We start from the raw sequence: 24,233 nt of genomic DNA on the forward strand, positions 1-24,233 counted from the left end.
TGCCCGCTGCACATCTCTAGTTAGGGGAGAAGCATGTAGCCTTGTAGACTATGCACAGCTATATCTAGAAAAATATACGATCTAATCTTTAACCAACCAATGCAAGAAAGTATTTAATGTGAAAATACGAAACACTAGACTAATTGGAGGTGCGCCCTAAAGCAAATGACAATGTTAGGATTAGGGGGTTCGGAAAGACCTCTAGTGTATACACTACTATATACATTTTAAGGTAGGAAGGTACAAATTACATATTCACATTGCATCTATGGGCTGGATTCAAATGTCCCTTTCCTCCCTCAATCGTGCCCGTCAGCAGCTATTCTAATGTTGCTGCCAACGGGTGCGACATGTTTATTTCAGCTCGCTACCCCCAGGGGAAACAAGCTGAAATGTGTGCAAAGAGACCCATTTGGGCAACCAAACGGTGTCTTTTCACGATCGCGCCCATTACTTTATTCAGGTTTAGGTGCTTTGTGCACCTAAACCAGAGTGTAATGGGCGCAATAATTGAGGGCATTTGAATTTCCCTTATATGTGTGTGTGTGATATACACACAGACACACATACTGTATTTCTTTATATAATGGACACCTCAGTTTCTATTCATTCATGTCCTGCCCCCTACTCTGTCAGACCCCTTCCCCTCTACTTTTCTGACCCCAAACGCCACTCATTCTTGTTGAGTGCTGGTGGGCCCATTCAGAATTTTGCTATGGGGCCCACAAAGGTCTAGTTACGCCACTGGGCAGGGTTATAGAGGAGGCGGTGCAAGGCATCCTGGGAACAGTCAAAGCTTTAGCCTGTTGGTGCCTTGGATCAACATCCAACTCTACACCCCGATGTTAGTGTAGTGCCTTTTGGGGTTAAGGTTTTACAGAAAGTTACAGGTTTTTTTAATTTAGTAAAATATGCCCCATTTTAAAGATAGGGCATTTAAATTTGTTGCACCTGTGCAGTACATAGCAGCCTGCAGGGCATGTACAGTGGCTTCATTTGGGTGCACATACATTGCCGGCTCCTGGTCGCAAACTGAAATTATTGTGTGTAAGTGGAATTAGCGGTGTTTATGTCATACAGGGGGGTGGGGGAGGTTTGTGGTAGGCGGGGGGCACGCTGTGCGATTATTATCCTGCATCTATACATACATGCGCTAAAACCTGGACATACACTGATGTACCCACACCTAATATCCATACATACACGCCCTGACACCTGGACATACACCAACATTCCCACACCTGCATCTATACATACACATGCTGACACCTGGACATACACCAACATTCAAGCACCTGCATCTATATATACACGCGCTGACAAATGGACATACACCGACGTACCCACACTTGCATCTATACATACATGCACTGACATCTGGACATACAAGCACCTGCATCTATACATACACGCGCTGACACCTGAACCTACACTGACGTTCCCACACCTGCATCTATACATACACATTCTGACACCTGGACATACACAGACGTACCCACACCTGCATCTATACATACACGCGTTGACACCTGGACGTACACTGACGTACACACACCTACATCTATATATGCATGGATGCAAATGTGGGTACGACTGTATACGTCCAGTTGTTAGCATGTGTATGTATAGATGTTAGGTGTGGGTACATCAGTGTATGTCCAGGTGTCAGCACATGTATGTATAGATTCACATGTGGGTACGTTGGTGTACGTTTAGGGGTCAGCGTGTTTATGTATAGATGTTGGTGTGTGTATGTCAGTGTACGTACAGATATAGGTGTGTGTATGTATGTATGTATGTATGTATGTATGTATATGTATAGAGGAAGGTGTGATACATACATATAACACATACATGATAGATACATACATATATCACACACACGATAGATAGATAGATAGATAGATAGATAGATAGATAGATAGATAGATAGATAGAACACATACATACAAGATAGATACATACATACATATATGATAGATACATATATACACACACATACGATAGATAGATAGATAGATAGATAGATAGATAGATAGATAGATAGATAGATAGATACACATATATATATATATATATATATATCACAAACATATATGATTCATACATATATCACACACACATACATGATACATACATGAGAAAGACCTGGGAAGGTGATGAGGCCCGGGCCCCCTGCTGATGTTGCGTTGAGGAAGGCAGTGTTCCAGGGCGGATGCCAGTCGCGCAGCCCGGGAAAAATACTGCTGAGGAGCTACATCTGGAAGAGCCCCAGGGAGGGAGAGTGTCACATGCCCCATCCTGCGCGGCACACTCTGCAGGCCTGCACATGGGAAGGGAGGTCTCTGGCCACACATACTCACCCTGCTGCTGAAGCCCCGCTGCTGTCCCCATCAGCGCTCTCCAGCGGGGAGCGGGGCCACGATGAACCTCAACCTGTGAGAACTATCTTCATGATCAAGAGATCTCATATGCAAGATAAGTATGTGTTGGGAAAGGGCTGGGGAGGGCGGCTGCTCGGGCACACCCTCGTCAAGTTAAGGAGATTTAACTGAGGAAGCACAAGGGAACTCTCGTCTGGGGACAACAACTGCAGGGAGACCACATCTTTTCAGATGAACATGGGAGGGCGGAAGGCTGCCTAATACTGAAGCACCCTCAGACATTAAACCATATGCAACAACTATTGCAAGCATTCCTGGGGGAAGGTCTGCAGCAGACGGATTTGCATTCAGTGATGTCATCCAAGCAGTGGGCCAAAGTTGGCTGGAACCCTCATCTGTATATGAAAAGAGAAAAGGGGCATGCGGGGCATGGCGGTCTTTTGCGGCGCTTGCATAACCCCAAGTTTGCATTAAACACCCCCACCCTCCTTCGGTGTGGGGCTCATGTTGGCCATGCCCAAGCCCCTGAAGCATTCAAGCTGATTTCTTGCAGCAGCTGGGCTCTACAAGACAAGTAAAAGGGTGTGGGCCCTGCAGCACCACCGGTAGTTTGCATACACACATATATAGGACAGCATCTCTTATATGCCCCAGGGTCAATAAAATAGTATCCTTGTCTAGGCTATCCATCCCCTCAGATAAGGCATTTGTCCATGCCGCTACAGCACTACACACCCAGGTCGACGCAATTGCCGGTCTGAGTAAGGTACCTGAATGTGTATAAATGGACTTCAGGGTAATCTCCTGTTTGCGGTCAGCACACTCTTTGAGGGTAGCCGTATCCTGGGACGGGAGGGCTACCTTCTTGGATAAGCGTGTTAATGCTTTGTCCACCCTAGGGGAGGATTCCCATCGTAACCTATCCGTTGATGGGAAAGGATACGCCATAAGAATCCTTTTGGAAATCTGCAGTCTTTTATCTGGAGATTTCCAAGCTTTTTTACATAACTCGTTCAGCTCGTGTGAGGGGGGAAAGGTTACCTCAGGCTTCTTTCCCTTGTACATATGTACCCTCTTGTCAGCGACAGGGGGTTACTCTGTGATGTGCAAAACATCTTTTATTGCCATAATCATAAATCGAATGGATTTTGCCAATTTTGGCTGTAACTTTGCATCATCGTAATCGACACTGGAGTCAGAATCCGTGTCGGTATCTGTGTCAACAAACTGGGATAGTGGGCGCTTATGAGACCCTGACAGTCCCTGCAACATAGGATCAGGCATGGGTTGAGACCCTGACTGTCCCAAAGCTTCTGCCTTGTCTAATCTTTTGTGCAATGAGTTTACACTAGCATTTAAAACATTCCACATATCCATCCAATCAGCTGTCGGCAGAGAAACCACATTCATTTGCTCCCGCTCCTCTCTAATATAGCCTTCTTCCTCAGACATGTCGACACACGTGTACCGACACACCACACACACAGGGAATGCTTTTTCTGAAGACAGTTTCCCCACAAGGCCCTTTGGAGAGACAGAGAGGGAGTATGCCAGCACACACCCCAGCGCTATATAACCCAGGAATAAAACAGTAACTTAATGTTTGCCCAGTAGTGCTGCTGTATGTAATTTGCGAATTATGTGCCCCCCCCCCTCTTTTCAACCCTCTTGTCTAACGTGGTATAAGCAGGGTAGAGTCCGGGGAGCTTCCTCTCAGCGGTGCTGTGGAGAAAAAAAGGCGCTGGTGAGTGCTAAGGGAGAAGCCCCGCCCCCTCGGAGGCGGGCTTCTGTCCCGCTTAAACTGTAAAATTGGTGGGGGCTCATACATTTATACAGTGCCCAGCTGTATATATGTTATATTTTTGCGAAAGAGGTTTATATTGCTGCCCAGGGCGCCCCCCCTGCGCCCTGCACCCTTACAGTGACCGGAGTATGTGAGGTGTATGGGAGCAAAGGCACACAGTGCTGTGCGTTACCTCAGTGAAGATCATGAAGTCTTCTGCAGCCTCTGAAGTCTTCTTTTCTTCTCATACTCACCCGGCTTCTATCTTCCGGCTCTGCGAGGGGGACGGCGGCACGGCTCTGGGACGGACGGCGAGGGTGAGATCCTGCGTACCAATCCCTCTGGAGCTAATGGTGTCCAGTAGCCTAAGAAGCAGGACCTTGCAACTCAGAGAGTAGGGCTGCTTCTCTCCCCTCAGTCCCTCGATGAGGGAGTCTGTTGCCAGCAGTGCTCCCTGAAAATTAAAAACCTAACAAAATACTTTCTGTCAGAAAGCTCAGGAGAGCTCCTGAAAAGCACCCAGTCTCCACTGGGCACAGTATCAAACTGAGGTCTGGAGGAGGGGCATAGAGGGAGGAGCCAGTGCACACCCAGAACTAAAGTCTTTCTTAAAGTGCCCATGTCTCCTGCGGAGCCCGTCTATCCCCATGGTCCTTACGGAGTCCCCAGCATCCTTTAGGACGTTAGAGAAAATAGGATTTTAATACCTACTGGTAAATCCTTTTCTCTTATTCCGTAGAGGATGCTGGGCACCCGTCCCAGTGCGTACTGTGTCTGCAGTTATTAAATGGCCCTTAACTCCAGAACATTTATGTGGAGACAACTTTCCTGACTTGACCATCTTCCTTGGATGTTTTCCCCCTGTGTGACTGCTCCCCAGCCTCGGAGGGTTGCATCCGTGGTCCCTAGGATCCCGTCCTGGATCCCAAACCATCGCCCCTCTAGGTGGTGAGAACTGTGCAGCCACCAATGGAGTGAGATTCTGGTCTTGGAAGACAGGATTATCCTCCGGTGCATGTGTAGGTGGGATCCGGACCACTTGTCCAACAGGTCCCACTGGAACACTCTGGCATGGAGCCTGCCAAACTGAATGGCCTCGTAGGCCGCAACCATCTTCCCCAGCAACCGAATGCATTGATGGATTAACACTCTTGCTGGTTTCAGAATTTGTTTGACCAGACTCTGGATCTCCAGAGCCATTCCACTAGAAGAAAACCTCTTCTGTGTCCAGTATCACTCCCAAAAACAACAACCGCGTCATTAGGACCAACTGCGATTTTGGCAAGTTTAGGAGCCAACCATGTTGTTAAAGAACTGTCAGGGAGAGTAGATGTTTTGCACCAACTGGTACCGGGATCGCGTCCTTTATCAGGAGATCATCCAAGTACGGGATAATTGTGACTCCTTGCTTGCGAAGGAGAACCATCATTTCCGCCATCACCCTGGTGAAAATCCTCGGAGCCGTGGACAGACCAAACGGCAACGTCTGAAATTGGTAATGACAATCCTGAATTGCAAACCTCAGGTAGCTTGATGCAGTGGCTAAATGGGAACATGTAAGTAGGCATCCTTTATGTCTACCAAAACCATGAAATCTCCTTTATCCCCCGGACTGGAGATCACTACCCTGAGAGATTCCATCTTGAAATTGAATTTCTTTAGGTAGAAATTAAGGGATTTCAGATTTAAGATTGGTCTGACTGAGCCGTCCGGCTTCGGGACCACGAAGAGGCTTGAATAAAAACCTTCTCCCTGCTGACTAAGGCTGATTTGAACAATCGGTGAGGGGGAACTTCTTGAAACCCCAGTTTGTACCCTTGGGACACTATTTGTAAAACCCACGAGTCCAGGTCCGAATGAATCCAGAACTGACTGAAGAGTTTTAGACGTGCCCCCCAGTGGCGGAACTAGCGAGCAGTGGGCCCATGTGCGACAAAATGGCTTGGGCCCCCCCCCCCATCCCATCCCATCCAAGTCCACCCCCTCACCCCTGGAGAGGATCTGGTGAGGGGGGCCTGCTCAGGGAAGTGGATACCTAGCAACAGTGCCGTAACTAGACATTTTAGCAGTGTGTGCAAGAAACGGCATTGGAGCCCCACCCCTGCATGCAAAACAGGGGCAGTGCGCGCCGTAGGCGCGCGCAAAAAAACATAGTGGCGTGGCTTCGTGGTTAAGGGGTGTGGCCACAAAATAATACCAATTCATAAAACGGTGCACAGTAGTCTCCATTATTCAAATTACGCCGCACAGTAGCACCACTACACCAGGTAGAGACCCTTTTACACCTTACGGCGGACAGATTCCTCTTTTTACACATTACAGCAGACAGCGTCCTCTTTTTACACATTACAGCAGACAGCGTCCCCTTTTTACACATTACGGCAGACAGCATCCCCCTTTTTTACACAACGGCAGACAGCGTGCCCTTGTTACACATAGCGGCAGACAGCGTACATTTTTTTCACATAACGGCAGACAGCCTGCCCTTGTTAAACATAGCGGCAGACAGCGTACACTTTTTACACATAACGGCAGACAGCCTGCCCTTGTTAAACATAGCTGCAGACAGCGTACACTTTTTTCACATAACAGCAGTCAGCCTGCCCTTGTTATACATAATGGCAGACATCGTACACTTTTTACACATTACAGCAGACAGCTTGCCCTTGTTACACATTACAGCAGACAGCTTGCCCTTGTTACACATTATGGCAGACAGCGTGCCCTTGTTACACATTACAGCAGACAGCATCCCCCTTGTTACACATTACGGCAGGCAGATTCCCCCTTGTTACACATTGCGGCAAGCAGATTCCCCCTTTTTACACATTGCGGCAAGCAGCTTCCTCCTTTTTACACATTGCGGCAGGCAGATTCCCCCTTTTTACACATTGCGGCAGGCAGTCCCCCTTTTTACACATAGCTGCAGGCAGATTCCCCCTTTTTACACATAGCGGCAGGCAGATTCCCCCTTTTTACACATTGCGGCAGGCAGTCCCCCTTTTTACACATAGCTGCAGGCAGATTCCCCCTTTTAACACATAGCTGCAGGCAGATTCCCCCCTTTTACACATAGCTGCAGGCAGATTCCCCCTTTTTACACAAAAAGCGGCAGGCAGATTCCCCCTTTTTACACATAGCGGCAGGCAGATTCCCCCTTTTTACACATAGCGGCAGGCAGATTCCCCCTTTTTACACATAGCGGCAGGCAGTCCCAACAAAGAAAGAAAGAGACGAAAGAAAGAAAGAAAGAAAGAAAGAAAGAAAGAAAGAAAGAAAGAAAGAAAGAAAGAAAGAAAGAAAGAAAGAAAGAAAGAAAGAAAGAAAGAAGAATTATACTTACCCTCTCCGCTGGCTCAGGCTCCTCGTGCAGCTTGACGATTCCCGGGCAGTAGAGAAGGAGGAGAAGGGAGGTGGAGGAGGGAGCCGCAGCAGCGCTGTGTTATTGGTGGAGGCGCTGCTGCTGCTGCCCCTCTGCTTCACTATAGGCTGTTCTCGGAAGACAGCCTATAGTGAAGCAGAGGGGCAGCAGCAGCAGCGCCTCCACCAGTAACAAAGCGCTGCTGCGGCTCCTTCCTTCACCTCCCTCCTCCTCCTCCTCCCCCCCGTGCCGCTGCTCCTCTCATCTCCAAGCGACCCTCCTCCCTCTTCGTGTGTTACAGAGGCGGCAGCGTGTCTGGTGCTGCGGCTGCTGCCCGTAGTGCCCTGGCCTGATCTGTTCGTTACGACGGGCGGGCGGCGGGAGTCGCAGGACGCAGACCCGACGGGAGCGCTGGTGTGCGGCTGCGGCATGATACAATGAGTCATTGTGACTCATTGTAATGCCGGCGGCTGTGGGCCCTTGAGTGCGGCGGGGCCCCAGTGCAATGCACTGCCTGCCCTGCCAGTAGTTCCGCCCCTGGTGCCCCCCACTGGTGTGGGCTCCTGCAAGAGAGCCCCAGCGTCATGCAGTGGATTTGGCAGAAGCAGAGGACTCTGCTCCTGCGATCTTGAAGAGGCTTCTTGGAGTCAGCATCAGCATTCCCTTGGTGAATCCACAATGCCCTCCTCTCCGAGACTGCCATGAAATTGGCCCGTGAGCACTTGTGCCCGGTGTAGGATTTTTAAATATGTGTAGTTTACTGTATGCAAGGGTTTAAAACCTTTTAGGAACTGAGATCTAAGGTGTATTACATGTAGTTTAAAAAAAACAAAAAAGGTTTATTTTATGGCAGTAGTTTCCAAACTGGGGTTCTTGCACTGGTAGCATAGTTTGGTGGTCCAGGACCAATTAAAATTATTTATACTTTATTAAATTGGCAAAACCATTCCCTCACAACATAACTGAACCTGAGAATGACATGCTATAAACACAATTTACTTAATTTTATATTTTTTTCTGAATTTCTCAATAAAAAAAACTTTGGCCTAGGGGTGCCGTGAAACAAATTTTGATACTATTTATTTATATAGTGCTCTTTCTCCAACAGGACTCAAGGCGCTTGAGATATGGCTTCTGGAACTGAACACAGGATTCTAAATGTGGCTGTACCAAGGACCTATACAGTGGCATTACAGGTTGAGTATCCCTTATCCAAAATGCTTGGGACCAGAGGAATTTTGGATATCGGATTTTTCTGTATTTTGGAATAATTGCATACCATAACGAGATATTATGGTGATGGGACCTAAATCTAAGCACAGAATGCATTTATGTTTCATATATACCATATACACACAGCCTGAAGGTCATTTTAGCCAATATTTTTTATAACTTTGTGCATTAAACAAAGTGTGTGTACATTCACAGAATTCATTTATGTGTCATATACACCTTATACACACAGTCTGAAGTTCATTTAATACAATATTTTTAATAACTTTGAGTATTAAACAAAGTTTGTGTACACTGAGCCATCAAAAAACAAAGGTTTCACTATCTCAGTCTCACTCAAAAAAGTCCGTATTTCGGAATATTCCGTATTTCGGAATATTTGGATATGGGATACTCAACCTGTATTACTTTTTTCTGCTACTGGTTCTTTACCTATGCAAACAAGCATCTGACTTGCCTTTCCTATTGCTTTGTTACATTGCTCACCTGAAATAGTAATACTTAGATAGCTTTCCTCTTGCCATTATAATGCCCTTAATATTATAGTTAGCCTTTGTATTTTTGAGACGTGTATGATTTTGCATTTTTTGGCATTAAATGTTGCCATGTTCTTGACCATTCCTCTAGTGCAGGGGCGGAACTGCCAGAGACAACGGAGTCAGTTGCCGCCGGGCTCCAGCCCTAAAGGGGCTTCCTCCATTGCCCTCCGGCTGTTACGTGCCCTTCCTACTAAATAGACAAAGGCGCTACCAGCAGGGTCTCGCAGTTTGTACATTCCATGCCGTAACACCCTTCTTTCCACCTTTTTAAAGACCCAGCCCAGCAGCCTCGCCGCTGCCACCACCGCTAGCTGCAGCACTGCCAGCGGTGGGGTGCCCCTGCTTCTTCTCACACCACAGATAGCTGGGCAGCACTGCAACTGCCTGCCTGATTGCTCCGCCCCCTTCCGGCTCCCAAGCACCTCTGCTGCCCAGTGATCCAGGAGCCTGCTGCTAGGAAGAAGTGGCCGAGCTTCAGCAAGCGAGTCTGGACACTGGCGGAGGAAGCCATGATAACCAGATAATGGGGAGTGGAGAGCCAGTTCCAAGGTAATACTTTATACAGCTGGTTGAGATCCTGGTCGGTGGATATGGATTCCAAGAAAACCCTGGAGGTGCTTCCTTTCAAGGGAGACACTCTCTTTGGAGAAGACCTCAATAAGATTGTAGCTGATCTGGCTACTGCTAAAACAGCTTGCCTACCTAGTATGACTCCTACCACGCAGAAGGCTAAAAGTACTTTCCCTTGGCCCTTTCATCCTCAAGGTAAAGCGTACCCAAGGTCAGGCATACCCAAAGCAAGCTCATGCTTCCAGACCTGACAAGCCCAGACTGAAGCAAGCCTGGGCTGCCCATCAGCCTGCTTCCAAAACGGACAAGCCTGCCGCATGATGGTGCAGGCCTCCCTCTGGGGGATCCCAGGGTGGGGGGCCCGACTTCTAGGTTTGGCATAATTCTAAGCTAGAAAATTCTGTTTGGAGCTCACCTTGTACTTTGTGAAGAAATAATCAGCATTGTGGCTGAGCAGATACATGTAGTGTGTGGCTGCAAACTGCATGGATCTGCTGCGTTGTAATGCTGATACTTTTTTTTTCAAAGTACCAATAGCTTCATATAATGTTCACAATTTTTATGCAGGATCAAATAGCTCAATAGGTAGGGTGTTTGATTAGAATTCAACAGGTTATAGGTTTGAATCCTGGGTATGGTAGTTATAGGTTTGAATCCTGGGTATGGTATAGTTGTTCTGACTGCCGGCATCCTATCACCTGGGATATCATACTAAATAAATGGAGTTGATCAATTTTTTTTTATTTTTTTTTTAAACTAGGGACAATTTCCAGATACTTTTCTTTATAACTGAGATTGCCCCCTGGAACTTCACATCAGTTGACAACTATGCATGAGTGGGCAGTGCTTGCTCTGGATGTGCCGTCATAAAAGAAAGCACAACTGACAGTTATCCTGGGCGTACACTACACAATTATCTGTCAGGCTATCTATCCAGTCTGGATGGATGGAATGAAAATCTGGTAATGTATAGAAGCAAATGTCAATTAACCATTTGCTCCCAAACACTAGAAAAGTGGTCAAAAATGGTCATTACACAAATTGGTTAAACCCAAAATTTAACCAATTTGTTTGAGGGACCATTTTTGTCCATTTTCTAGTGTTTGAGAGTAAATCGTTGATGGTCATTTGCTCACATAGATAACCGGATTTCTATTCCAACCAGCCAGTGTTGGAGATATGGTCTGCCAGATTACATAATGCATACCAGAGCCATAACTAGACTTTTTGGTGCCCTGTGACAGATAATTATATGCCCCCCCCCCTCCCCATTTTTGCAATATGGACAAAAGGCGCATGCCTTGTGGGGAAGGGGCATAACAAGATTGGTCTCAGAGAAAGCACATGAGATATGAAGATATATCTAGTATACTTGACACTCAATGGTTTGTGGTATTGCCGGGGTGCCCTCCTTAAATGCATATACAGTCACACATGGCGTGTTTGTGCAAATGGCATATCAGCAGTCAGCACTAACTGGTGACATGCCATTTGTACAAGTAAGCCATGTGTGACTAATATATAAACATACTTTATTAAATAACACCTCAAACTATCATACCCAGGATTCAAACCTATAACCTGTTGAATTCTAATCAAATACCCTACCCATTGAGCTACTTGATCCTGCATCTATTCTAACCTCCAAAAACAGATTCAGTTGCATTTTCCAGCGTGTTTTGTTTGCGCCTTTGCAAATGTCTTACATCGACAAACTTATTTAGTACTATTTTGCAAATAGGGTTACATTGTCGCAACATTGTGTTCCCTAATTGCTTGATTTTTTTAAATGCAACAATTTATAAAGACACCTGATAATTGCTCTGTGGAGTCTTATTTTGTGTCTACTTCTTATCTACATTTAATTCCCTACCTCTAATCAAGGCATTTTTAAATGCTGGGGGCTGCCAGGACGTGAGGCCTACCTAGACTTTAGATCTGAATTTGAAAGTACTTGTGAACTAACTTAATTTCCTACTTCTAAATTCATTCCTAAATTCACTACTTACATTAATCCTGTAGTTGGGCATTTTGAGCCTTCAATTGTGGGCATTGTTTTGTGTCCAGACCAGCAGCTGGTGGTGTGCATTTGCTGGAAAGGCATCGAAGACCTCCGATATGCTGCATCTCCTGATGTGTGTCTCCCTCAAGTGGCTGTCAGCAAATGCATGCTAGACACCCCATTCCAAGCTGATTGTGACATCACGGAACATGCATCATAGAACAGGCATGCTAGAATATGGGTCTTCAACCTGCGACCCTCCAGCTGCTGTGGAACTACATATACCAGCATGCCCTGCCTCAGTTTTAGCATACCTTAATAGCAAAACTGTGGCAGGGCATGCTGGGATGTGTAGTTTCACAGCAGCTGGAGGGCCACAGGATGAAGACCCATGTGCTAGAGCCAAGCCGCAGGTACATTGAATGCTAGCAAGCTGAATGTTTAAATCATTTTTGTTCCGCAGCATTCCAATGCGGAAGATTCCATGGAACCAGAGATTATTCCATTGAGAAGGACATGCTGCCTGGATGACTGCACTGTGCAAATTAAATCACGGAGCCAGTTGGCTTGTGGGTGGCTCTGGTGACTGGGGGGTTGGGTGGGCGGTGTGTCGGAGGTGGAGCACATGCAAATGAATGTGTATCATCCAGCTAGTGAGAGTGAAAACTCATGCAGGAGTGTGCCTGCTTGTCAGTGGGTTATGCACCTTGCCAGGCGTCAAATCTACATGGAGCAGCTGGAGGGGACAAGAGCAGGTTTGCAAAATATAGATAGAAGAGCATATATGCTGGCGCATTCTCCATGATTGTGTCAGCTTATGTTTTGGTGCACTGCACTTTCCTTCACTAAGTTTTAGCCATTTTGGTTAAACGCAAGTGTAGTTGCTTCTCGCACTTTTGGCTGTGATCTTGTATCGTGGTTGAAGAGTCTGCTGGAGGGATTGTTTTCTTCATTGGCGAGAGACTGAAGATATTCCAGGATGGAAGGCTTGGGAACACTATCCGTTTTTCAGTTGTGGAAGAGTTGAAAGACCGGATTGGACTACATTCTATAGTAAAGGATATCTTTGTATTTATTAATCCTCCCTTTATATGTGTCTGTCTTTCAATAAAGCTTCGGGCTTGTGATTCCCTCACCCTCTTACACTCCACACACATAGCCTTATTAACTGTTGTATTATTGTATAGTTTAAATGTATAGTGCAGTTCATGATTTATAGTGTAGGCTGGCCTGTGCTGTAGTTCTTGAACTGTACTATACCGACAGCATTTGTATTGTGTTTTATCTGTGCTGCAACACAGTACTTATGTGTGTAATGTTTATGTATGTTTTTTTGCTTCTTTATGTCAATAAAGACTGCTTTTTCAATCCAATATCTGAAAACAATCAATGTTTATCTTTGATGGCAATAGAAGTGGTATGATATTTGCTGCTTTTGAAAGGCAATATCTGATATGTCCCCTATCTGGGAACCATATATTAAATGGCTTTTCAGAAAAGGAAGATGGTAGAAGAGCTTTCAGTTCTTGTTGGACCGATGCACATTTCCTATTCTAGCCTCCAAAAACAGATTCAGTTGCATTTTCCAGCGTGTTTTAAATGTGCCTTTGCAAATGTCTTACATCGACAAACTTATTTAGTACTATTTTGCAAATAGGGTTACATTGTTGCAACATTGTGTTCCCTAATTGCTTGATTTTTTAAATGCAACAATTGATAAAGACACCTGATAACTGCTCTGTGGAGTCTTATTTTGCGTCTACTTCTTATCTCCATTTAATTCCCTACCTCTAATCAAGGCATTTTTAAATGCTGGGGGCTGCCAGGACGTGAGGCCTACCTAGACTTTAGATCTGAATTTGAATGTACTTGTGAACTAACTTAATTTCCTACTTCTAAATTCATTCCTAAATTCACTACTTACATGAATCCTGTAGTTGGGCATTTTGGGACTTCGATTGTGGGCATTGTTTTGTGTCCAGACCAGCAGCAGGTGGTGTGCATTTGCTGGAAAGGCATCGAAGACCTCCGATATGCTGCATCTCCTGATGTGTGTCTCTCTCAAGTGGCTGTCAGCAAATGCCTGCTAGATACCCCATTCCAAGCTGATTGTGACATCACGGAACATGCATCATAGAACAGGCATGCTAGAACATGGGTCTTCAACCTGCGACCCTCCAGCTGCTGTGGAACTACACATCCCAGCATGCCCTGCCTCAGTTTTAGCATACCTTAATAGCAAAACTGTGGCAGGGCATGCTGGGATGTGTAGTTTCACAGCAGCTGGAGGGCCACAGGATGAAGACCCATGTGCTAGAGCCAAGCCGCAGGTACATTGAATGCTAGCAAGCTGAATGTTTAAATCCTTTTTGTTCCGCAGCATTCCAATGCAGAAGATTCCATGGAACCAGAGATTATTCCATTGAGAAGGACATGCTGCCTGGATGACTGCACTGTGCAAATTAAGTCACGGAGCCAGTTGGCTTGTGGGTGGCTCTGGTCACTGGGTGGTTGGGTGGGTCGTGTGTCGGAGGTGGAGCACATGCAAATGATTGTGTATCATCCAGCTAGTGAGAGAGAAAACTCATGCAGGAGTGTGCCTGCTTGTCAGTAGGTTATGCACCTTTCCAGACGTCAAATCTACATGGAGCAGCTGGAGAGGACAAGAGCAGGTTTGCAAAATATAGACAGAAGAGCTCTCCAGCCTAGTTTGCTGTCTGTTTCCACTTCTCTTTTCTTGAGCCGCTCCCTTCTATGCCCTTGCGCACTATCCTGACTTCTCCCGTCTGCTTACTTTGTGCCTTCCAATGCACAATGCAAACTACAGGTAGTGCTGCAGGGCCCACACCCTTTTACTTGCCTTACAGAGCAGCTCTGGAGCTGTTACAGTGCCCAGCTGCTGCAAGAAATCAGCTTGAATGCTTCAGGGGCTGGGGCATAGCCAACATGAGCCCCACACCGAAGGAGGGTGGAGGTGTTTAATGCGAACTAGAGGTCATCCAAGCGCCGCAAAAGGCCGCCATGCCCTGCACGCCCCTTTTCTCTTTTCATATGCAGACGAGGGTAAAAGCCAACTTTGACCCACTGCTTGGATGGCATTACCATATGCAAATCAATCTGCTGCAGGCCTTCCCCCAGGAATGCTTGCACTAGTTGTTGCATTTGGTTTGTTGTTTGGGGGTGCTTCAGTATTAGGCAGCCTTCTGCCCTCCCATGTTCATCTGAAAATATGTGTTCTCCCTGCAGTTGTTGTCCCCAGATGAGAGTTCCCTTGTGCTGCCTCAGTTGAATCTCCTTTACTTGACAGAGATGTGCCTGAGCAGCGGCCCTCTCCAGCCCTATCCCAAATCATACTTATCGTGCATAGGAGATACCATGGTCATGAAGATTGTTATCCCAGGGTGAGGTTCATTCATTGCATTCTGGGTATGCTGACCCCTGTGATTTCCCCAAATGTTGGAAACTCGACTGCATTATTTGTAGTAGTGGGGGACTGTGTTTGTGCTTTCCTCTGGTCAGCTCTGGTAAAAGACAGATTTCTTTGTCTCATTTCTTCCTCTAGCCTTGTTCTTCTTTCGAGAGTTCCCTTGTGCTGCCTCAGTTGGATCTCCTTCACTTGACAGGGGGGTGCCCGAGCAGCGACCCTCCCCAGCTCTAGCCCAACTCCTACTTACCTGCCAGGTGAGATACTATGATCATGTAGGTGCTTCTCCCAGGGCAAGGCTCACCCATCGCACTCTGGGTGTGCTGCCCCTGTGATTTCCCCAAATGCGGGAAACTTGACTGCATAATTTGTGTTTCCCCTGGTCGGCTCTCGTATAATTCAGATGTCTTTGTCTCAGGTCTCTCTCCAGCCTAGTTTGCTGTCTGTTTCCACTTCTCTTTTCTTGAGCCGCTCCCTTCTATGCCCTTGCGCACTATCCTGACTTCTCCCGTCTGCTTACTTTTTGCCTTCCAACGCACAATGCGAACTACAGGTAGTGCTGCAGGGCCCACACCCTTTTACTTGCCTTACAGAGCAGCTCTGGAGCTGTTACAGTGCCCAGCTGCTGCAAGAAATCAGCTTGAATGCTTCAGGGGCTGGGGCATAGCCAACATGAGCCCCACACCGAAGGAGGGTGGAGGTGTTTAATGCGAACTAGGGGTCATCCAAGCGCCGCAAAAGGCCGCCATGCCCTGCATGCCAATTTTCTCTTTTCATATGCAGACGAGGGTTGAAGCCAACTTTGACCCACTGCTTGGATGACATCACCATATGCAAATCCATCTGCTGCAGGCCTTCCCCCAGGAATGCTTGCACTAGTTGTTGCATTTGGTTTGTTGTTTGGGGGTGCTTCAGTATTAGGCAGCCGTCTGCCCTCCCATGTTCATCTGAAAATATGTGTACCTCCTGCAGTTGTTGTCCCCAGATGAGAGTTCCCTTGTGCTGCCTCAGTTGAATCTCCTTTACTTGACAGAGATGTGCCTGAGCAGCGGCCCTCCCCAGCCCTATCCCAAATCATACTTATTTTGCAGAGGAGATACCATGGTCATGAAGATTGTTCTCCCAGGGTGAGGTTCATTCATTGCATTCTGGGTATGCTGACCCCTGTTATTTCCCCAAATGTGGTAAACTTGACAGCATTATTTGTGGTAGTGGGGGACTGTGTTTGTGCTTTCCTCTGGTCAGCTCTGGTAAAAGTCAGATTTCTTTGTCTCAGATCTTCCTCTAGCCTTGTTCTTCTTTCGAGAGTTCCCTTGTGCTGCCTCAGTTGGATCTCCTTCACTTGACAGGGGGGTGCCCGAGCAGCGACCCTCCCCAGCTCTAGCCCAACTCCTTCTTACCTGCTAGGTAAGATACTATGATCATGAAGGTGCTTCTCCCAGGGCAAGGCTCACCAATTGCACTCTGGGTGTGCTGCTCCTGCGATTTCCCCAAATGTGGGAAACTTGACTGCATAATTTGTGTTTCCCCTGGTCGGCTCTCGTATAATTCAGATCTCTTTGTCTCATGTCTCTCTCCAGCCTAGTTTGCTGTCTGTTTACACTTCTCTTTTCTTGAGCCACTCCCTTCTATGCCCTTGCGCACTATCTTGACTTCTCCCGTCTGCTTACTTTGTGCCTTCCAACGCACAATGCGAACTACAGGTAGTGCTGCAGGGCCCACACCCTTTTAGTTTCCTTACAGAGCAGCTCTGGATCTATTACAGTGCCCAGCTGCTGCAAGTAATCAGCTTGAATGCTTCAGGGGCTGGGGCATAGCCAACATGAGCCCCACACCGAAGTAGGGTGGAGGTGTTTAATGCGAACTAGGGGTCATCCAAGCGCCGCAAAAGGCCGCCATGCCCTGCACGCCCCTTTTCTCTTTTCATATGCAGACGAGGGTTGAAGCCAACTTTGACCCACTGCTTGGATGACATCACCATATGCAAATCCATCTGCTGCAGGCCTTCCCCCAGGAATGCTTGTACTAGTTGTTGCATTTGGTTTGTTGTTTGGGGGTGCTTCAGTATTAGGCAGCCTTCTGCCCTCCCATGTTCATCTGAAAATATGTGTTCTCCCTGCAGTTGTTGTCCCCAGATGAGAGTTCCCTTGTGCTGCCTCAGTTGAATCTCCTTTACTTGACAAGGGAGGCATTTTGGATTTTTTCTTTGGGTACCCTTACACCTGATGGTCTGAATGAGAGCATCGAACTGAACAACATTGGCAGTCTCTGAAGATTTTATCTATTGATTTACCTAATATATTATTTATTGAATATCCATTTATTGTATGTTTAATAAATAAACAAAATTATTAGAAGTAGCTATTTTGGAAACAGCTTTCCTCTTAGGATGAAACTGTATAATCCTGTTGTGTGTATTCCTTTAAAGTTCCTTAGTAAAATCCACTAGTAATGATGAACATCAGATTTCTTCCTCCATCCTCTTTTTACACTTTCTCTTGGTTCTATATATATATTTTTTTTTTCTATTTTTATTTTTTTCCCCTCCTTCTCCCAAAAGGCCACCCTCCCTCCCCCCCCCCCCTCCCTGTTTTAAATTTTAAAATCTTTAAATATTTAAATCTTCGAATCCTTAAATTGTCTGTTTAATATTTATTTTTTCTTCAATTCTTTTTGTTGTTTAAACAGCAATGTAATTATTCCAGGGGTTAAAATAATGAAATATAGAAATAATATTAACAAAAATTAAAGGTAAAAATGAATTGATAGAATGATCCCATTAAAAGTAAATAAATAATATGGATGTTAAGCTGAGCAGGTTGGATTCGAACATGGGACTAGTTGCATAGAGTGCAGGTGATGTTTCCCCTGCGCCACAAGAACTGCTTTAGTAGTGGCATGGATTTATGTTACCCTAAAAGGTTTTATATAAGTAAATGGGGATCCTTAGTGCTGAGTCTCTGAATTATGTATATGTGATTATAGATATGAGGTATTGATTGAAAGATTATAGGTTAATCTGTATATAGATTATATATTTTCTGTTATTTTTTAAACCACCTTGTTGCTTATTTTATTATTATTTTTAATCACCATGTTGCTTATTTTTATATTATGAAATGCCTTTATATGTGCAATTGCAATTAGAAAGTTGTTCCATATGTGAGTCATTACATGTATGCATCCAATTAGTACATGTATGTATCCAATCAACTAATTAGTAATACTATTGGTCCGGTGCATTTTAAAAAGAGCCTGCTAGGCTGCTGATGTATCCTCTGACGAAACCGCTCTTGGATAACAGCGGAGAAACGCGTAAGTAAGGTGATTACCGGACACTCTGATTGCTGAGATATAAGCCCGTTCATGAACGAGCTACATCACGGCGGACGTCTGATGTAAAGACAGCGGTGAAGGGGAAAAAGCAATTTGAGACCGAGCAAAAGGAGGTCTCTACCCCACGGCAGGGAGAAATATCCTGACCGCGAGTGCCAATAAGATCCAGCCACGGTTAACGGGGGTCGTAGCATACCGCTGTGTTTCACCAACCATCACAGCGCTCTCCCCCTGTTTTCTTTCATTACTCACGTGAGTTACATATGAACTTTAACTGCAGTAAATAAGAGGCGTTGGTTACAACTGTTGCTGTTCATCCACAAGAAGGAATTTAATGTATCAATTACAATTGGAAAGTAACGATTAAATTACAACAGCTGTATCCAGGAGGATTTTTTGGACACTTTAATAAACATTCCGTTGTCATCAAGGGCAATATGAAATAGATCCTGATTACATTTAGATATGGATAGTGGTGCCTATATATGTTGACTCCATTGTAATTTATTGAATGTGTGTTTCTTCTGTCTATATATATTTTTTAAAAATAAAGAGCTTGTATATTTTATTTTTTGCGCTCCCTTGATAACAAGTGTGATTATCTTTAAAATTTGGTTTATTATTGGTAGAACAGTACTACCTATGGGAGCAGCATTTTATAATATATGGTGAAAATTAATAGATGTATAAAGATTAAATAAGCAACAAATTGGTGAAATAGATAAGTTTTGATAGGAGCGCTGGGTTCTATATATATATATTGACATTTGGTTATATATATGTATAGACTTTATAAATTCTTGACAGAGATGTGCCTGAGCCCTCCCCAGCCCTATCCCAAATCATACTTATTTTGCATAGGAGATACCATGGTCATGAAGATTGTTCTCCCAGGGTGAGGTTCATTCATTGCATTCTGGGTATGCTGACCCCTGTTATTTCCCCAAATGTGGTAAACTTGACAGCATTATTTGTGGTAGTGGGGGACTGTGTTTGTGCTTTCCTCTGGTCAGCTCTGGTAAAAGTCAGATTTCTTTGTCTCAGATCTTCCTCTAGCCTTGTTCTTCTTTCGAGAGTTCCCTTGTGCTGCCTCAGTTGAATCTCCTTCACTTGACAGGGGGGTGCCCGAGCAGCGACCCTCCCCAGCTCTAGCCCAACTCCTACTTACCTGCCAGGTGAGATATTATGATCATGAAGGTGCTTCTCCCAGGGCAAGGCTCACCCATTGCACTCTGGGTGTGCTGCTTCTGCGGTTTCCCCAAATGTTGGACACTTGACTGCATAATTTGTGTTTCCCCTGGTCGGCTCTCGTATAATTCAGATCTCTTTGTCTCAGGTCTCTCTCCAGCCTAGTTTGCTGTCTGTTTCCACTTCTCTTTTCTTGAGTTGCTCCCTTCTATGCCCTTGCTCACTATCCTGACTTCTCCCGTCTGCTTACTTTGTGCCTTCCAACGCATAATGCAAACTACAGGTAGTGCTGCAGGGCCCACACCCTTTTACTTGCCTTACAGAGCAGCTCTGGAGCTGTTACAGTGCCCAGCTGCTGCAAGAAATCAGCTTGAATGATTCAGGGGCTGGGGCATAGCCCCACACCGAAGGTGGGTGGAGGTGTTTAATGCGAACTAGGGGTCATCCAAGTGCCGCAAAAGGCCGCCATGCCCTGCACGCCCCTTTTCTCTTTTCATATGTAGACGAGGGTTGAAGCCAACTTTGACCCACTGCTTGGATGACATCACCATATGCAAATCCATCTGCTGCAGGCCTTCCCCCAGGAATGCTTGCACTAGTTGTTGCATTTGGTTTGTTGTTTGGGGGTGCTTCAGTATTAGGCAGCCTTCTGCCCTACCATGTTCATCTGAAAATATGTGTTCTCCCTGCAGTTGTTGTCCCCAGATGAGAGTTCCCTTGTGCTGCCTCAGTTGAATCTCCTTTACATGACAGAGATGTGCCTGAGCAGCGGCCCTCCCCAGCCCTATCCCAAGTCATACTTATTTTGCATAGGAGATACCATGGTCATGAAGATTGTTCTCCCAGGGTGAGGTTCATTCATTGCATTCTGGGTATGCTGACCCCTGTGATTTCCACAAATGTGGGGAACTCGACTGCATTATTTGTGGTAGTGGGGGACTGTGTTTGTTCTTTCCTCTGGTCAGCTCTGGTAAAAGTCAGATTTCTTTGTCTCAGATCTTCCTCTAGCCTTGTTCTTCTATCGAGAGTTTCCTTGTGCTGCCTCAGTTGGATCTACTTCACTTGACAGGGGGGTGCCCGAGCAGCGACCCTCCCCAGCTCTAGCCCAACTCCTACTTACCTGCCAGGTGAGATACTATGATCATGAAGGTGCTTCTCCCAGGGCAAGGCTCACCCATTGCACTCTGGGTGTGCTACTCCTGCGGTTTCCCCAAATGTTGGACACTTGACTGCATAATTTGTGTTTCACCTGGTCGGCTCTCGTATAATTCAGATCTCTTTGTCTCAGGTCACTCTCCAGCCTAATTTGCAGTCTGTTTCCACTTCTCTTTTCTTGAGTTGCTCCCTTCTATGCCCTTGCGCACTATCCTGACTTCTCCCGTCTGCTTACTTTGTGCCTTCCAACGCACAATGCAAACTACAGGTAGTGCTGCAGGGCCCACACCCTTTTACTTGCCTTACAGAGCAGCTCTGGAGCTGTTACAGTGCCCAGCTGCTGCAAGAAATCAGCTTAAATGCTTCAGGGGCTGAGGCATAGCCATCATGAGCCCCACACCGAAGGAGGGTGGAGGTGTTTAATGCGAACTAGGGGTCATCCAAGCACCGCAAAAGGCCGCCATGCCCTGCATGCCAATTTTCTCTTTTCATATGCAGACGAGGGTTGAAGCCAACTTTGACCCACTGCTTGGATGACATCACCATATGCAAATCCATCTGCTGCAGGCCTTCCCCCAGGAATGCTTGCACTAGTTGTTGCATTTGGTTTGTTGTTTGGGGGTGCTTTAGTATTAGGCAGCCTTCTGCCCTCCCATGTTCATCTGAAAATATGTGTACCTCCTGCAGTTGTTGTCCCCAGATGAGAGTTCCCTTGTGCTGCCTCAGTTGAATCTCCTTTACTTGACAGAGATGTGCCTGAGCAGCGGCCCTCCCCAGCCCTATCCCAAATCATACTTATTTTGCATAGGAGATACCATGGTCATGAAGATTGTTCTCCCAGGGTGAGGTTCATTCATTGCATTCTGGGTATGCTGACCCCTGTTATTTCCCCAAATGTGGTAAACTTGACAGCATTATTTGTGGTAGTGGGGGACTGTGTTTGTGCTTTCCTCTGGTCAGCTCTGGTAAAAGTCAGATTTCTTTGTCTCAGATCTTCCTCTAGCCTTGTTCTTCTTTCGAGAGTTCCCTTGTGCTGCCTCAGTTGGATCTCCTTCACTTGACAGGGGGGTGCCCGAGCAGCGACCCTCCCCAGCTCTAGCCCAACTCCTTCTTACCTGCTAGGTAAGATACTATGATCATGAAGGTGCTTCTCCCAGGGCAAGGCTCACCAATTGCACTCTGGGTGTGCTGCTCCTGCGATTTCCCCAAATGTGGGAAACTTGACTGCATAATTTGTGTTTCCCCTGGTCGGCTCTCGTATAATTCAGATCTCTTTGTCTCATGTCTCTCTCCAGCCTAGTTTGCTGTCTGTTTACACTTCTTTTTTCTTGAGCCGCTCCCTTCTATGCCCTTGCGCACTATCCTGACTTCTCCCGTCTGCTTAATTTGTGCCTTCCAACGCACAATGCGAACTACAGGTAGTGCTGCAGGGCCCACGCCCTTTTACTTGCCTTACAGAGCAGCTCTGGAGCTGTTACAGTGCCTAGCTGCTGCAATAAATCAGCTTGAATGCTTCAGGGGCTGGGGCATAGCCAACATGAGCCCCACACCGAAGGAGGGTGGAGGTGTTTAATGCGAACTAGGGGTCATCCAATTGCCGCAAAAGGCCGCCATGCCCTGCACGCCCCTTTTCTCTTTTCATATGCAGACGAGGGTTGAAGCCAACTTTGACCCACTGCTTGGATGACATCACCATATGCAAATCCATCTGCTGCAGCCTTCCCCCAGGAATGCTTGCACTAGTTGTTGCATTTGGTTTGTTGTTTGGGGGTGCTTCAGTATTAGGCAGCCTTCTGCCCTCCCATGTTCATCTGAAAATATGTGTTCTCCCTGCAGTTGTTGTCCCCAGATGAGAGTTCCCTTGTGCTGCCTCAGTTGAATCTCCTTTACTTGACAGAGATGTGCCTGAGCAGCGGCCCTCCCCAGCCCTATCCCAAATCATACTTATTTTGCATAGGCGATATCATGGTCATGAAGATTGTTCTCTCAGGGTGAGGTTCATTCATTGCATTCTGGGTATGCTGACCCCTGTGATTTCCCTAAATGTGGGAAACTCGACTGCATTATTTGTGGTAGTGGGGGACTGTGTTTGTTCTTTCCTCTGGTCAGCTCTGGTAAAAGTCAGATTTCTTTGTTTCAGATTTTCCTCTAGCCTTGTTCTTCTTTCGAGAGTTCCCTTGTGCTGCCTCAGTTGGATCTCCTTCACTTGACAGGGGGGTGCCCGAGCAGCGACCCTCCCCAGCTCTAGCCCAAATCCTACTTACCTGCCAGGTGAGATACTATGATCATGAAGTTGCTTCTCCCTGGGCAAGGCTCACCCATTGCACTCTGGGTGTGCTGCTCCTGCGATTTCCCCAAATGTGGGAAACTTGACTGCATAATTTGTGTTTCCCCTGGTCGGCTCTCGTATAATTCAGATCTCTTTGTCTCAGGTCTCTCTCCAGCCTAGTTTGCTGTCTGTTTCCACTTCTCTTTTCTTGAGCCGCTCCCTTCTATGCCCTTGCGCACTATCCTGTCTTCTCCCGTCTGCTTACTTTTTGCCTTCCAACGCACAATGCGAACTACAGGTAGTGCTGCAGGTCCCACACCCTTTTATTTGCCTTACAGAGCATCTCTGGAGCTGTTACAGTGCCAACTGCTGCAAGAAATCAGCTTGAATGCTTCAGGGGCTGGGGCATAGCCAACATGAGCCCCACACCGAAGGAGGGTGGAGGTGTTTAATGCGAGCTAGAGGTCATCCAAGCGCAGCAAAAGGCTGCCATGCCCTGCACGCCCCTTTTCTCTTTTCATATGCAGACGAGGGTTGAAGCCAACTTTGACCCACTGCTTGGATGACATCACCATATGCAAATCCATCTGCTGCAGGCCTTCCCCCAGGAATGCTTGCACTAGTTGTTGCATTTTGTTTGTTGTTTGGGGGTGCTTCAGTATTAGGTAGCCTTCTGCCCTCCCATGTTCATCTGAAAATATGTGTTCTCCCTGCAGTTGTTGTCCCCAGATGAGAGTTCCCTTGTGCTGCCTCAGTTGAATCTCCTTTACTTGACAGAGATGTGCCTGAGCAGCGGCCCTCCCCAGCCCTATCCCAAATCATACTTATTTTGCATAGGAGATACCATGGTCATGAAGATTGTTCTCCCAGGGTGAGGTTCATTCATTGCATTCTGGGTATGCTGACCCCTGTGATTTCCACAAATGTGGGAAACTCGACTGCATTATTTGTGGTAGTGGGGGACTGTGTTTGTGCTTTCCTCTGGTCAG

The 24,233-nt window shown here is 46.4% G+C and overlaps 1 long non-coding RNA gene and 13 other non-coding genes across 14 annotated transcripts in view; all 14 read left to right on the forward strand.

The window, feature by feature from the left end:
- The window catches only part of LOC134947585 (uncharacterized), a 254,924-nt gene extending 246,178 nt beyond the window's left edge, over positions 1-8,746 (forward strand). The window contains exon 3 of the long non-coding RNA XR_010182638.1: positions 8,637-8,746. This is a non-coding gene — a long non-coding RNA (uncharacterized LOC134947585). The remainder of the gene's footprint in view (positions 1-8,636) is intronic.
- Positions 8,747-15,222: 6,476 nt separating this feature from the next.
- LOC134951758 (U1 spliceosomal RNA) lies at positions 15,223-15,386 on the forward strand. The gene has a single exon (XR_010184439.1). It is a non-coding gene; the product is annotated as a U1 spliceosomal RNA (small nuclear RNA).
- Positions 15,387-15,538: 152 nt separating this feature from the next.
- LOC134952974 (U1 spliceosomal RNA) lies at positions 15,539-15,701 on the forward strand. The gene has a single exon (XR_010185329.1). It is a non-coding gene; the product is annotated as a U1 spliceosomal RNA (small nuclear RNA).
- A 671-nt stretch (positions 15,702-16,372) lies between these two features.
- LOC134950659 (U1 spliceosomal RNA) lies at positions 16,373-16,536 on the forward strand. The gene has a single exon (XR_010183540.1). It is a non-coding gene; the product is annotated as a U1 spliceosomal RNA (small nuclear RNA).
- Positions 16,537-16,688: 152 nt separating this feature from the next.
- LOC134953580 (U1 spliceosomal RNA) lies at positions 16,689-16,851 on the forward strand. The gene has a single exon (XR_010185654.1). It is a non-coding gene; the product is annotated as a U1 spliceosomal RNA (small nuclear RNA).
- Positions 16,852-19,476: 2,625 nt separating this feature from the next.
- Positions 19,477-19,640, forward strand: LOC134951260 (U1 spliceosomal RNA). The gene has a single exon (XR_010184034.1). It is a non-coding gene; the product is annotated as a U1 spliceosomal RNA (small nuclear RNA).
- A 152-nt stretch (positions 19,641-19,792) lies between these two features.
- Positions 19,793-19,955, forward strand: LOC134953129 (U1 spliceosomal RNA). The gene has a single exon (XR_010185444.1). It is a non-coding gene; the product is annotated as a U1 spliceosomal RNA (small nuclear RNA).
- Positions 19,956-20,616: 661 nt separating this feature from the next.
- On the forward strand, positions 20,617-20,780 carry LOC134951063 (U1 spliceosomal RNA). The gene has a single exon (XR_010183872.1). It is a non-coding gene; the product is annotated as a U1 spliceosomal RNA (small nuclear RNA).
- A 152-nt stretch (positions 20,781-20,932) lies between these two features.
- Positions 20,933-21,095, forward strand: LOC134953020 (U1 spliceosomal RNA). The gene has a single exon (XR_010185368.1). It is a non-coding gene; the product is annotated as a U1 spliceosomal RNA (small nuclear RNA).
- Positions 21,096-21,766: 671 nt separating this feature from the next.
- Positions 21,767-21,930, forward strand: LOC134951261 (U1 spliceosomal RNA). Its single transcript, XR_010184035.1, has one exon. It is a non-coding gene; the product is annotated as a U1 spliceosomal RNA (small nuclear RNA).
- Positions 21,931-22,082: 152 nt separating this feature from the next.
- LOC134953581 (U1 spliceosomal RNA) lies at positions 22,083-22,245 on the forward strand. The gene has a single exon (XR_010185655.1). It is a non-coding gene; the product is annotated as a U1 spliceosomal RNA (small nuclear RNA).
- A 670-nt stretch (positions 22,246-22,915) lies between these two features.
- Positions 22,916-23,079, forward strand: LOC134951695 (U1 spliceosomal RNA). Its single transcript, XR_010184388.1, has one exon. It is a non-coding gene; the product is annotated as a U1 spliceosomal RNA (small nuclear RNA).
- Positions 23,080-23,231: 152 nt separating this feature from the next.
- Positions 23,232-23,394, forward strand: LOC134952162 (U1 spliceosomal RNA). The gene has a single exon (XR_010184744.1). It is a non-coding gene; the product is annotated as a U1 spliceosomal RNA (small nuclear RNA).
- A 670-nt stretch (positions 23,395-24,064) lies between these two features.
- LOC134950739 (U1 spliceosomal RNA) lies at positions 24,065-24,228 on the forward strand. The gene has a single exon (XR_010183605.1). It is a non-coding gene; the product is annotated as a U1 spliceosomal RNA (small nuclear RNA).
- The last annotated feature ends 5 nt before the right edge of the window (positions 24,229-24,233 follow it).

This window comes from Pseudophryne corroboree, chromosome 8 (assembly GCF_028390025.1).
Source record: "Pseudophryne corroboree isolate aPseCor3 chromosome 8, aPseCor3.hap2, whole genome shotgun sequence".
In the NCBI taxonomy this organism is placed as follows: domain Eukaryota; kingdom Metazoa; phylum Chordata; class Amphibia; order Anura; family Myobatrachidae; genus Pseudophryne; species Pseudophryne corroboree.